The sequence below is a fragment of the Ranitomeya imitator genome, chromosome 6, assembly GCF_032444005.1.
Source record: "Ranitomeya imitator isolate aRanImi1 chromosome 6, aRanImi1.pri, whole genome shotgun sequence".
Taxonomy (NCBI): Eukaryota; Metazoa; Chordata; class Amphibia; order Anura; family Dendrobatidae; genus Ranitomeya; species Ranitomeya imitator.
This window is the reverse complement of record NC_091287.1, coordinates 90,213,807-90,227,731: the sequence shown is the minus strand read 5'-3', so window position 1 is coordinate 90,227,731 and position 13,925 is coordinate 90,213,807. Positions and strand designations below refer to the sequence as shown.

The window sequence follows — 13,925 nt, the reverse complement described above, 5'->3', positions numbered from 1 at the left end:
TTATAGTCTATGGCCCCATCGGCACATAAGTTTGAATCCAGTGTTGGTGGGGAAGGGGGTTCAGGCACAAGCTCAATAAACGGGTGAGTCAAAGCAATCTGAAAGCATATCCTTACAGTTGTGCTTTCAATTGTTATTGAACCTGCAAACAACTTATCTGATGTATACATCGGAGCTTGGACTTGTATATTCTCATCTTTTTACGTGATCATGACAATGTCATGATTAACGGAGCTTAGTCTCCAGAAACGCGTCGAGATTCTTACCCATATGATTTGTGCTGAAGTTTGTATCCTCCATGTTTAAGTTTGTGAATGAAGAAAACATTTTTTTACGGATTAGGTGAAGCTGGACATTTTCTTCTCATAAAGTCTTATTCCCCACACTTGCAGGTTTCCTCTTGGCAAGTGACTGATCACATGGCTGATGCTGTGAAAGCTTCTGCATATACCGTAATTAGGACATTTGATTTTTGGTCCTGCTGTGTGGGAAGCTGTTCCAGTACCTGCAGCATGGAGAGGTTGTACAGTAGTGATGAGCGAGCGTGCTCGGAAAAGGTGTTATCGGATCATGCTCGTGTCATAATAGAGCATCTTCTTTGTACTCGATAACTATGCTCGAGTCGCTGCAGCTGCATGTCTCACAGCTGTTAAACAGTCGCAACACATGTGGGGACAGTCTAAAACAGGCAATCCCTGCATGTGTTGCAGCTGCTGAACAGCCACGGCGACAAGCACGCCGAAGATACTCTACTAGGACACGAGCACGCTCGCTCAGCACTACTGTGCAGGTTTTGGTCAGCTTTTTATCATGCCCTGATCACATTTATCTGCAGCACCGTTCTCCTAGCTATATAAAAGCTTTCCTTAATCAAACATCCATGTTTTGACGGGTACATGGAAGAAATGGTACCACTGTCTTCCGTGTGTCCGTTTTCACTGTGTAATCAGTGATTTTCATGGATGAATAATAAAATAAATAAATGACAATGCTTCTCCTATACTTTGCAATGTTAAACACTGACGCCATCCATGTGCTGTACGTATTGGCCCTTTTCATCCGTGCCGATGGGAAATAGACAAGGATCGATGTGTCCTGCACGGATACATGGTCCGTTAACAGTATAGGCATGTGCTCAGCATGATAGACTAAATTGTAAATTTTACCTTTTTTTTTTCCGGATACAACACGTACGTAAAACAAGGATATCTGAATGAAGCCTAAGGAAACAGGCAACAGACTATTAGGCGCTTATTTGCAAGTTTATTTTCTTGCTAAAAAAGTGCATCACATAGTTAGAACACTACAGTTTAGTGGCACTTTGAAATCTTTAAAAAAAAATACAAAAGTAAATCAGAAAAACTTTTTTTCTTTACAAATTTGTTCCAGCATTACACACAAAAAAAACCCAACACAAAGCATCAAGATAAAAATGACCTATGAATTAGGCTTCCTGTATCATGAAAAACAGGATGGAATAAATTATCTGAATAATGAACTGAAGTAAAAGCTGTAGAGCTTGTAAACCCGCAATACGGGAAAAGCAAAAATGTGCTGGGTTATGAACAAGAAATAAGGCTCTGCCTTGAACTGGTTAAAGGCAAAGCATTAAAGGGGATGTTAGGCCTTAGACAACAAGCATGCAGTCACTATGACTGCAGACCTGTGAATTCTCACATCGCGCATACAGTGCGCTGTAAGGATTCTCCGATAGCGGTGCCGAAAGTATGCGATTGGCATACATGCGGTCATGTGCTGAACAAATGGGCACAGCCTTGCTCAATTCAAGTGTATTAAGGCTAGGTTCACATTGCGTTAGTGCAGTCCGTTCAACAAATCCATTAAACGGACTGCACTAACGCAAGTGCCGACTTTGGCACTGAGCTAGCGCAGATGGAGCATCTGCTAGCTCCATCTGCGCTAGCAGTGCGCTCGCAGTGACTGACCCGGAAACGCTGCAGCCCGCGTCTCGGGTCCGTCACTCAATGACGGCACATTGCTAGCGCACGCCCACTATGGGCGTGCGCTAGCGATGCGTTCGCCATTGAAAGTAATGGCGGCGTTAACGGACTACGTTACACCGCGTTATGCCGCGGTGTAACGTAGTCCGTTAAACGGGTCACACTAACAGTGTGAACCGATGTACAGAGTCTAGTCAGAATGTGGCCGGAAGAAGACATCACATTCCTGCAGTCACTTGACCAACCACTCCTGCACCAGAGAATCCTCAGCGTACCGTGTGCGTGACGCGAAGATTCACAAGTCTGCAGTCACTTAGACTACCTGCAGGCTAGAAGACCAACGTTTATATAAAACAAAAAAGTAAAACTGGTCGTGCCACATAGTTCCTGACGTTCCTGCTGCTGCGCTGGCACGATTATTATCTTAACGAGCCTCTAGATGAACTGTATTATGCAAATTCTGCAAAAACAAGTCTTTATAATGCAAGGTGTGTTAAGATACATACCCCAATCTGGAAGATGTGTCTATAATAATTCAGACAGGCAATTGCTTCTCTTCATTTGTTGAATATCAAATCATTACAAACTTTCACTTCCTTATGCACACGGAAATACGAGAACTACATTTTTTTGGACACTGAAATCCCCATGGGCGTAACAAAGACAAAAAAAAAAAAAAAATCAAGAACTACAATTACAGGTAATGGGAAATTCCAGACTAATCTGCAAGGCATAAGGGCCACAATATATGTGCTGTGATCTTAGACCACTAGTGCGTCTGGATGGTTGCCAACATATACAGGTCTATATAAACCTCTGTATGGATACAATACCGATAATAAAGTCTGAATATGTCAAATTAAAAAGCCTACAGTGGCATGCAATAAATTACTATGATTGTGAACAGTTAAGCAAGTTAAAGATTATATAATCTCTAAAAGGCCTAAAAGTTAAAGATGACATTTCCTTTGTATTTTAGGAAAAATATTTTGTAGTTTTTTTTACATTTTAAATATTACAAAAAGGAAAACGGGTGTATGCAAAAGTTTGGGCACCCTTGGAGATGTGTGCTCAGATAAGTTTGACCAAGGTGACAGACCTTAATTAGCCTGTTAGGGTTATAGCTTGTTCACCATCATCGTTAGGAAAAGCCATTTGATGCAAATTTCCCAGCTTTATAAAAACCCAGATTCCTCTAACCTTGTGCCAAAAAACAGCAGGCATGGGTTTTTCTAAGCAGCTGCCTAGCACTCTGAAAATGGTGGAGGCCTAGAAAGCAGGAGAAGGCTTAAGAAGATATCAAAGAGTTTTCAAGTTCCCCTTTCTGCAGTTCGAAATGTAATTAAGAAATGGCAGGTAACAGGAACAGTGGAGGTCAAGATAAGGTCTGGAAAACTAAGCAAAATTTCAGTGAGCTGCTGGTAGGATTGCTAGAGAGACAAATAAGAACCCTCACAAAAAGGCAAAAGACCTTCAGAAAGATATAGCAGACACTAGAGTTGTGGTACATTGTTCTACTGTGCAGAGATACCTGCACAATTATAGCATTCGTGGAAGAGTGATCAGAAGAAAAACTCTCTTGCATCCTCACCATAAAATTCAGTGTCAGAAGTATGCAAAATAACATCTAAACAAGCCTGATGCATTTTGGAAACAAGCCCTGTGGAACGATGAGGTTATAATAGAACTCTTTGGCCACAATGATCAAAAGGTATGTGTGGAGAAAAAGCAGCACAATTTCGGGAGAAAAACGAAACAAAACATCCTGCCAACCACTAAGCATGAGGATTGATTAATCCCGCTTTGGGGTTGTGTTGCAGCCACTGGCACAGAGAACATTTAACGGGTAGAGGGAAGAATGGATTCAATGAAATTTCAACAAATTCTTGAAGCAAACATAGCACCATCTGTAAAAAAAAACTGAAGTTGGAAAGAGGGTGGCTTCTACATATTGATAATGCTCCTAAACATGTCAAAATGCACAAGCTGAATGTTTTACAATGGCCCTCACAGTCCCCTGATCTGATCATTGAAAATCTGTGGCTAGACCTCAAATAGTAGTGTATGCAAGACGTCCCAGGAATCTCACAGAACTGGAAGAATTATCCAGGGAAGAATGGATGAAAATCCCTCAAACAAGAATTGAAAGACTCTTGTCTGGCTACAAAAAGTGTTTACAAGCTCTGATACTTGCAAAAGGGGGTGCTACCAAGTACTAACCATGCAGGGTGCACAAACATTCATATCGTCCCATTTTCCCATTATATTTAAAATGTAAAACCTTACAATATATATCTTTTTGCCTAAAATACAAAGGAAATGTGTAATCTAACTTTAGCCCTTTCAGAAATCATTTCATCTTCAACTTGCTTAAGTGTTCACAAATAACAGTAATTTTGACCAGGGGTACCCAAACGTTTACATGCCACTGTATATGATAAGGCAGAGGTCCCCAACTCCAGTCCTCAAGGCCCACCAACAGGTCATGTTTTCAGGATTTCCTTTGCATTGCACAGGTGATGCAATTATTACCTGGGCAAGACTAAGGAAATCCTGAAAACATGACATGTTGGTGGGCCTTGAGGACTGGAGTTGGGGACCCCTGTGATAAGGTGTTGGAATCAGGAAACATTGGTAAGCATTTGAATTTTGACACGACCTCTGAGGCGGAGCATCTCAAATAATGATTGGTCGTATGCGGTGTTTTCCCATCATACAGCCGTTAGGTATCTGCTGCACACAGTACCATGCCAAAAGTGCACATAGCGTGTGTGCTTGGTTTAAACAGTAATTTTGAGCTGATGGACTCTAAGATGGTTCTAGACATGTTGGAGATTTATAATAAACAGGTTCTCTGCTTTGGGCAATTACGAGGCCTGACAAAAAGCAGATCACAAGAATCAGCTGGGAACTTTTGGAAAATCTGCCAGAAAGTGCTCAACTTTCCTGCAGTGCAAGGTTATAGGGAAAAAAAGTGTTCACAAGTTGTCCAAGTAAAGAAAACTGGTGAACTAGTGACAGTCATGGCAGCACAAGGCTCACTGATGTGTGGGGAGTGAAGGCTAGCTTGTCAGGCCCAATCTTACTGAAGAGCTACTGTAGGACAACTGTTGGCTGTGATAGAAAGCCATCAGAACACAATAATTTATGGAGCTACGGAGACAAAGGACTGTCCGATCACTCGTACAGACTTTCGCCCACCACTGAAAGTGCCTACAATGGACACTTAGGCATCAGATCAGGCTATAGAGCAATAGGACTTGTCAGACCAGACCTACAAGTATTTTTTTTATATATGATGTGTACCGTTGAGAGCGCTTGTCAGTACCTGAGGATGGGATGGCACAGGAATGCACCGTGAGAAGTAATGTCAGCCATTGGCTTGGGTAATGTCCTCCTGGGCAACCTATGGCCCTAGCATTTATTCCCTTGACAGATACAACCAGTTCCACTGAAGTCCTGATTTCTAATTCCCATGACTTATCTGGGTGCCAAGTAGCACCGGACGTCTTCAGAGGTCTTATCAAGTGTGTTTCGATGGGTCAGAGCTGTTTGGATGGTACAAGGTGACCTACACAATACTCGCAGGTGGTTTTATTCTTATGACTGGTGTACATTTAGAAATGAACAACCGTGAGCTAGAATCATCAGTTGCCTTCCATCAAGAGTCCAAAAGTTTGATTCAGTTTTTACTATGCGACAATATTTGGTAATACAGTCACCATTACAGCGCATAGTCAAAAAGTACAAAGGAGTCATAAAGTCAATTAAAAAAATATTCCTCAGTTTTATTGTACATGATTAAAATAGCCAGTAAATCATGAATCAGACATGTCAGACACGAGAGGTAGCAAATACACAAGCACCAACTACATATGGGATACTAGTATCCATCTTAAAAAAAAAAACCATAGGCATTAAAATCAAAATATAAAACTGCAAGAATGGCTAGCCCAAGCCAAAATGTGCTGTGCTCACCGTCCACTCCCTCTCCCCACTACACCAACACACGTCAGGCTTTTATCCCCCACTCTCTCATGCTTCTTCAGGGAAACCCTTTAGATTTTGGATAAGGTTAGCCATCCCTATTCATATGTTTGGCTATACAATGAGGTATTGAGACCAGTGTCCCGCATGAGGTTGGTGCTTGTATGTCTGCTACCTTTTATGTGCGATATGTCGTCTGACTCGTGATGTCTAAGTGGTCATTTTAATTGTGTACAAATACTACTGAGGAATATTTTTATTGACTTTATGACTCCCTAGTGCTTCTTGAATATGAATTTAAGTAGTTTCTAGATGAAATTTTTTCATAAAGACGTTGAGAGGCATTTAATGCCTGGCTCTTGATTTGAATATGTACAGAGTGAGTCATCTTTTTCTGCAATCACAGCACATGCACAGGCTGTCATCCAGGTGAGCAGTCCTATGAAACAGTTAAAAGGAGTGTCAGCACTAAATGACTGTTCAAACCAAGCATAGGCGCGGTGTGGACTCTTGGCACAGCTGAGGAGTTTAGTGCTCCTTTCTACCTGCACCATCCTTCTCCTTGATTGACAGCTCTGACGTTATAGAAACCAGAGAAAGGCGGACATAAATCCAAGTGCCTGTGCAGAGTATGAACAGTTATTTTGGGCTGAGACTCCTTTTAATGGTGGCCCTAACAGAGGAGGATACATAGGCTTTAAATTAAAAGGGTTCTCGGCTTTGCGCAATCGCTACTTGTTAAAAGGGACTGTCAGCACAGAATGACTGTTCAAACCAAGCACAGGCGCTTAGTGCATCATGGCGTGGACAATTATTCAAATACACCTTCCTATCTGCTTGTTTCCACCCATCTCCTCCTTTCTCTGGCTCTCTGAAGCCAGAGCTGTCAATCAAAGAAGAGGGGGGTGGAGATAGAGGGAAAAGAAGCGGGTGGGAAGGGTATATAAATGTTTGGCCCCGCCATGAAGCACCGAGTGGCAGAACTTAGTTTGAACAGTCATTCTGTGACGACAGAGTCCCTTGAGGCTATGTGCCTACGTTGCGGATTTTTGTGCGGATTTTTCCGCTCAGTTTTTGAAAAATCCGCAGGTAAAATGCACTGCGTTTTACCTGCAGATTACCTTCGGATTTCCTGCATTTTTTTGTGCGGATTCCTATTGAGGAGCAGGTGTAAAACGCTGTAGAATCCGCACAAAGAATTGACATGCTGCGGAAAATAAACTGCAGCGCTTCCGCGCGGTATTTTCAGCAGCATGTGCACTGCGGATTTGGTTTTCCATAGGTTTACATGGTACTGTAAACCTGATGGAAAACTGCTGCGGATCTGCAGGCAAATCCGCAACGTGTGCACATATCCTCAAAGGATTTTTTTTTTTTTTTACAAAAAGCAGATCACAAGAACCTGCCGTAGACTGTGCGGAAATTTTCCAGAATTCTTACTATGCTAAGTTATATGGAAAGGAGTTTTCTAAACTGGACAACTTGTTCAAAGACAAAGGCCCCAAATCAGCAAGACTGAAGAAATGTAGGTCTCGATGGCGGGATGGGATGGGGCGCACGAAGCCCGATTATGAGGCACACACCTCTTAAGAAATCAGGTGAGGCGCAAAATGGCGTGCACATTGTCAGAAATCTTACTCCGTTCAGTGACTGGAGCAAAATTTGTGGTGTTAGAAACGCTACCACTCGCGGTGAATTTGAAGAGTTGGGAGTTAGGGGTCGGGGGGTGAAGAGGTCGTTAGGCCCCAGCTCCATTTACTTTGTCATCGCTGGGCGACTATTACATGAAAAGTTGCAATACTTCTGCGCAGCTTCACGTTGTGTAGAAGATTTTACACCAGTTTTCTGGCATCAAAACTTTACTGAATCAAAGCTAAAGTGTGTCTAGAATACTATATAAACTTTGATAAGACTCCATGACAATCACTGACTGCATTAGCTTACGGTTCTTCTTCAGCATGGACCAAGAAGGATTAATACATATGACTAATAAACCATGGAGCATTTTCCTGTACCACTAGCCTAAACCACTTCTCTGGTATGGTGAAATTGCGTGTTTAGCAGGAATCTTAACTTTTATGCTAGAAATAGAAATCCTTCTTCTATAGCAAAGCACAATGCTTCATAAAGAAGTAACCTACCGAGATCAAAGGGCTGCAGCAACGTCCATGGAATACATAGACCACAAACACATAATACAGCCCTTCAAGCATTGCCATGTGTGACAGCACAGTACTTTTTCTGCCACATAACCATTGAGTTGTGCTAAGAACTTGGTGGCGCAGGATGATAATTTGACTTTTGGAGCAATTTACATTAACCCCTTCCCACTGAAGTCAGTTTTTGACTTTCTGACTTTTTCGAGATTGCTCTAACATGACAAGTGTCACTTTAGATGACTGCATCTATGTATCCTGGGGTTGTGTTTTCATGTCCCGTACTTTACGAGAGTGGTGAATTTATTTCAATATGTTTACCATTAATTTATGAAAAAAATCTGAAATGTTAAGAACATTTTGAAAACTTAGCAATTCTTCAACCTTAGACAAACAATACCTTCCTAAATGTCTACTGTGAAGACACGATTGGGTCAGCAAGTGCTCTCGTCAGCTGGCTCGAAAATGCATGTGCCAGAGTCCGTCCCACTGAATGCCTGCTCTCCTTTTACGGTGGGCAGAAAACTGCTCAGACCACATAGGTTGAGGGTAAAACAGTGGCAATACTTTCTTGAACCAACAAACAATAACATATAGAACAGTCCCAGCAAATACCCAAGATGGTGCACATTACAGAGTCTCACCATTCTGCTGGCTCGCCGGGATCAGAGCAGCTGCAGCTTTGGGGCTTCCAGGGCCGACTACCCCCCCAGCAGTGGTACCCCACTTTAGTTGGGCACCCACTGAGGAGGTTATGACAAGCCTAGGAAGCTGACAGTCCATTGATGTACGAGGCCAGGGGACCCGATTGTCCCAACCTGGATTCTCTAAACATCTTTGAGGGTTCAGTGATGGTCAATGAAGCAGCTCTGCATTTCTTTAGTTGGAGCCATGAAGCCATGGCTATTGTAGAAACTCTTCAAACACAGGCAGATCCTCCTTTTTATAGCTCACAACTTCTCATTCAGGCATTCCTCCACAGGTTTGGGGGAAGGTGGAAGGAGGCCATCCCTCACTGCTGGAGGATGTTAGAAGGCTTAAAGGGGTTGCAGATCTAAACTGAAAAGTCTAAAGTCAGAATTTTGAATCCCACCAAGTGAACACACTGTGCGTTGCGAGGATTCGCCGGTCTCTGAGCTGGGACTGGCAGGTACGTATGCATTGCACATACTCCAGGGTAAAAGCCGTCTGGTGGGCGCGGCCTCACTCCACACACTTGTATTGAGCGAGGCCGCAACCGCCAGAAGGCTTCTGCCCAGAAGTATGCATATCGCATATATCTGCCATTCCAGGCTCAAACTAGTGAATGCTGGCAGCACAAAGTGCTTGCACTGAGGGGGAGATCACAAGTCTACAGTCACAGAGTGACTGCAGGCTTTTCATTTTAGTGACAATTAGTGATGAGCGAGTGTACTCGTTGCTCGGGTGATCTCCAAGTATTTATTAGCGTTCAGAGATTACGTTTTCATCGTGGCAGCTAACTGATTTACATCTGTTAGCCAGCTTGATTACATGTGCGGATTCCCTAGCAACCAGGCAACCCCCACATGTACTCAGCCTGGCTAGTAGCTGTAAATCATTCAGCTGGGGCTATGAAAACTTAATCTCCGAACACTAAGAAATACTCGGAGGTCACCCGAGCAACGAGTACACTCGCTCATCACTAGTGAAAATCTGTCCACGGGTAACAAATCAAAGCCTGGCTGCGCAATTTCAACCAGGTACGTCTTTAAGTCTTTCTTTGAAACACTACAGAGTTTCAGAGAACAGTTTAAAAAGCCGTCTGGGGAGTATAGGGAAGAGACCAGACTAATAGTGATGAGCCAATATACTCGTTACTCGAGATTTCTCGAGCATGCTCGGGGGTCCTCCGAGTATTTGTAAGTGCTCAGAGATTTAGTTTTCCTCACCTCAGCTGAATGTTTTACATCTGTTAGTCAGCTTGATTACATGTGGGGATTCCCTAGCAACCAGGCAACCCCCACATGTACTTATGTTGGCTAACAGATGTAAATCATTCAGCTGCGGCTATGAAAACTAAATCTCCGAGCACTAAAAAAAATACTCGGAGGACACTCGAGCCTGCTCGAGAAAGCTCAAGTAACGAATATATTCGCTCATCACCAATGGCTAGTCCTATGCAGCCCACAGCCAGCTCCTCCTGGCATAGCTCCAGTTATTGACAGGTCTCTCCATATGTGTGCACAGCACAACAGCACAGCCAGGCTCCAATTCGTGCAGCATGTAGCTAACATCCAGCTCCTTTTAAAACCTAGACAGCAATAATTTTTTCAATGAAATTTAAAAAAAAATTTTTTTTTTTAATTTTTATTTTTAGGAAGGTTCCTCACTTATGAAGTGTCTCTGAGGGACCTATATATTGAAAAGACTTCAAAAGTAATATTTTAAAAACTGCACCCCACAAAGTATTAGAAACCGCACTCAGCTTACAGGCGTTTCATAGGAATAATTGCAAACTAAAAAAAATAAATTTTTTCTTTCACCAAAATGTTGTTTTAGCCCCAAATTTCTCATTTTCATAAGGGGTAGCAGGAGAAAAATAGAGCCCACAATCTGTTAAGCAATTTCTCCGCAACTAGCAATACCAGTTATGTGGTCATAAAATGGGAAAGGAAGGGAAGAAAAAAAAAAAAATCTAAAACGCTTTGAGAGCAGATACCATTGGAATAATAATCTTTATTTTTAATTTTTATATAGCGCTAACATATTCCGCAGCGCTTTACAGTTTGCACACATTATCATCACTGTCCCCGTTGGGCCTCACAATCTAAATTCCCTATCAGTATGCCTTTGGAATAGTTTGTAAGTGCCGTTTACTAAGCCACTGAGGTGCCAGAATAGTAGAAAACTAGCGATGCTCGAACGTGCTTGGAAAAGGTCTTGTCAGAGCACATTCGGGTGCTAGGAGTGTCTTCGGCGTGCTTGAAAAATGTTTGAGTCCCCATGTCTGCATTTAGGGGGTTGCCCTGCATGTGTTACGGCTGTCGAACAGCAGAAAGACATGCAGCCACGGAGACTCAAACATATTTTTCAAGCATGCCAAAGACACTTGGTTAGCACCCAAGCAGGTTTGCTCATCACTACAGAAAACCCTTAAAAGTGACAATATTTTGGAAATTACACCCATCTGTGAATTCACCTACAGGCGTTGTGACTATTTTGCACCGCCCCCCCCCCCCCCCAGGCGGTTTCCAGAAACAAGCAAGCAGTGGACACAGATGCGCCACTTTAGCACCCAGCATTGCGCTTCTGGAGGCAAGCATCCCATGAATTGTCAAGTCGGATCTAACCCCTTTCTGACCTCGGACGGGATAGTACGAATTTAAAGGGAACCTGTCACCCCGTTTTTTCAGTAGGAGATAAAAATACCGTTAAATAGGGCCTGAGCTGTGCTTTACAATAGGGTATTTTTTGTCCCCTGACTCCCTACCTATGCTGCCGAAATACCTTACAAAAGTGTCCTTTTTCGCCTGTCAATCAGGCTGGTCAGGTCAGATGGGCGTGGTCACAGCGCTGTTTCTCCCCCACATCTTGCTTATGTTCCCGTTGGTGGCGTAGTGCTTCTCGCATGCGCAAGTGCCGAATGCACTGCGCAGCTGTAGAAAAAGAGCGCGCTCGCCGCTATTCAGTGGTTTCTCGGTGGGCGCGGCCATCTTCCTGAGGCTGCGCGTGCGCAGATGGAGTCTCCCGCTTCCCAGGGCTTCATGAAAATGGCCGCGGGATGCCGCGCGTGCGCAGATGGACATCGCGGCGGCCATTTTCCTGAAGCCGAGATTCGAACTCGGGGAGAAACAGCGCTGTGACCACGCCCATCTGACCTGACCAGCCTGATTGACAGGCGAAAAAGGACACTTTTGTAAGGTATTTCGGCAGCATAGGTAGGGAGTCAGGGGACAAAAAATACCCTATTGTAAAGCACAGCTCAGGCCCTATTTAACGGTATTTTTATCTCCTACTGAAAAAACGGGGTGACAGGTTCCCTTTAAGTACACCTAAAAACATGAAGAGGCTATACAGAGTCAAAAATGACGTACAACGAAGTAGAAGGGAGCACTCACCATCCAGAAGAAATGTTCAATCTTTATTGCGGCATAAAATGTATAGCAAGGTCTCACAGGAGAACGTGGGTGTCACGAGACGACGGCCGTTTCACGCTGCTGCACTTCTACTCCGTCTACCTCATTGTGAATGGCTCTACCTGAATCACATTTTTCTGCAGATTAAGGTTGTGCGCACACGTTGCGGATTAGCCTTAGGAATTTCTGGTGCGGATTTTGCCTCTCCTGGCAGAAAACGCAGCTAAGGATTTGTTGCGTTTTTTGTGTGGATCCGCAGCGTTTTTTGTGTGTTTTTCTTGCGGAATTACTGCGTTTTTTACCCCTGCAGATTTCTATAATGGAATGGGTACAAAAACGCTGCAGATCCGCAAAAAAGAAGTGACATGCTACTTCTTTTAAACCGCAGCGTTTTCGCACTGGATTTTCCGCAACGTGTGCACAGCTTTTTTTTTTCCTCATTGATTTACATTGTACTGTAAATCAATTGCGGATCTACAGCGTTTCTGCACCGCAAAAAATGCTGCGGATCCGCAGAGAATCTGCAACGTGTGCACAGTCTTAGACGGAAACCCAGACAACGGCTCGTTGTAGAGCGCAGAGTATGTGTGAATTGAACCATATACTGATTTTTGGGAGGCAGAATGAACACAAACAGCAGTTCAAGAATTGTTTTTATTGCACCAGTAACCAAGAGGTATAAAAAGTTAAAGGTTGTTCTCTTTCAGAATATCTTGGTCCTTGGGTACAGTATGGGTCTGGAGTCCAAGGCAAATCTGTGAGTCATGGACCATTACACATGCCATGTGTGGTATGTTACCGCACGATCACTATGACGTACCTGTACGTCATGCTGCAGAAATCCCTTACAATTCATAATATGTACATGTACGTCAGTGTCGGGAATAGGTTAGAGGGGTTGTCTACTACTTAGACAAAACCCTTATAAATCCCTATCTTTCCCTCTTAAGAATAATAATACCTTTACTCCCATCCGGTGCCAATGCTGTCCTAAAGGTGTCGGCACTCGCTCTCTCAGGCTGCCGTCACACTATCAGTATTTGGTCAGTATTTTACATCAGTATTTGTAAGCCAAAACCAGGAGTGGAACAAAGAGAGGAAAAGTATAATAGAAACATATGCACCACTTCTGCATTTATCACCCACTCCTGGTTTTGGCTTACAAATACTGATGTAAAATACTGACCAAATACTGCTAGTGTGACGCCGGCCTCAGGGATTGCATGACATTATGTTGCACAATACCCGCAGCCAATCAGCGCTAGCTTCACTCTCCCCCATCTCCGGGGAATCATACATTCAGAGGAAGTGAGACCAGCAGCTCATAATACAGTATAAGTGTTATAAGGATTGAGAAGGGGTTGCAGCTTGATCATTTAAAATACTAAAAAGGGATTTCCAGGACTCCAATATTGATAAAGGTGAAAAATGTGTAATTGCTGTGGTTCTTACCACTGTGGCTGCCACAGGCCCACAAAACAGTGTCCCCAAAGTCTCCAGCTTAAACTGGTTCTGTGCTGTTCCATTGACTTCTATGAGATTGAATGACATGTTCTGTTAATCCCAAAGAGGTGAATAGAGCAATGGTCGCACACTGGCACCATAGCTCTAGTTGCACTGTGGACTTTGGGGAACCCTGTACTCAGGAACAGTGGAGATACCAGAGACTGTACCCTCAGTAGTTATGGTAATATTTTTAACATCTTGTAGATAGAAGTATTTAG

At 43.3% G+C, this 13,925-nt stretch overlaps 1 protein-coding gene across 3 annotated transcripts in view; it reads right to left on the bottom strand.

The window, feature by feature from the left end:
- The window catches only part of SNX10 (sorting nexin 10), a 71,442-nt gene that overhangs the window by 37,036 nt on the left and 20,481 nt on the right, over positions 1–13,925 (bottom strand). The window contains exon 1 of one of the 3 annotated variants that reach the window (XM_069729893.1): positions 1,167–1,221. The exons of the other annotated variants lie outside the window; for them this stretch is intronic. The gene's annotated coding sequence lies outside the window, so the exon portion shown is untranslated. Of the gene's footprint in view, positions 1–1,166; positions 1,222–13,925 lie in introns of those variants that run through there. 3 annotated transcript variants of the gene reach the window in all.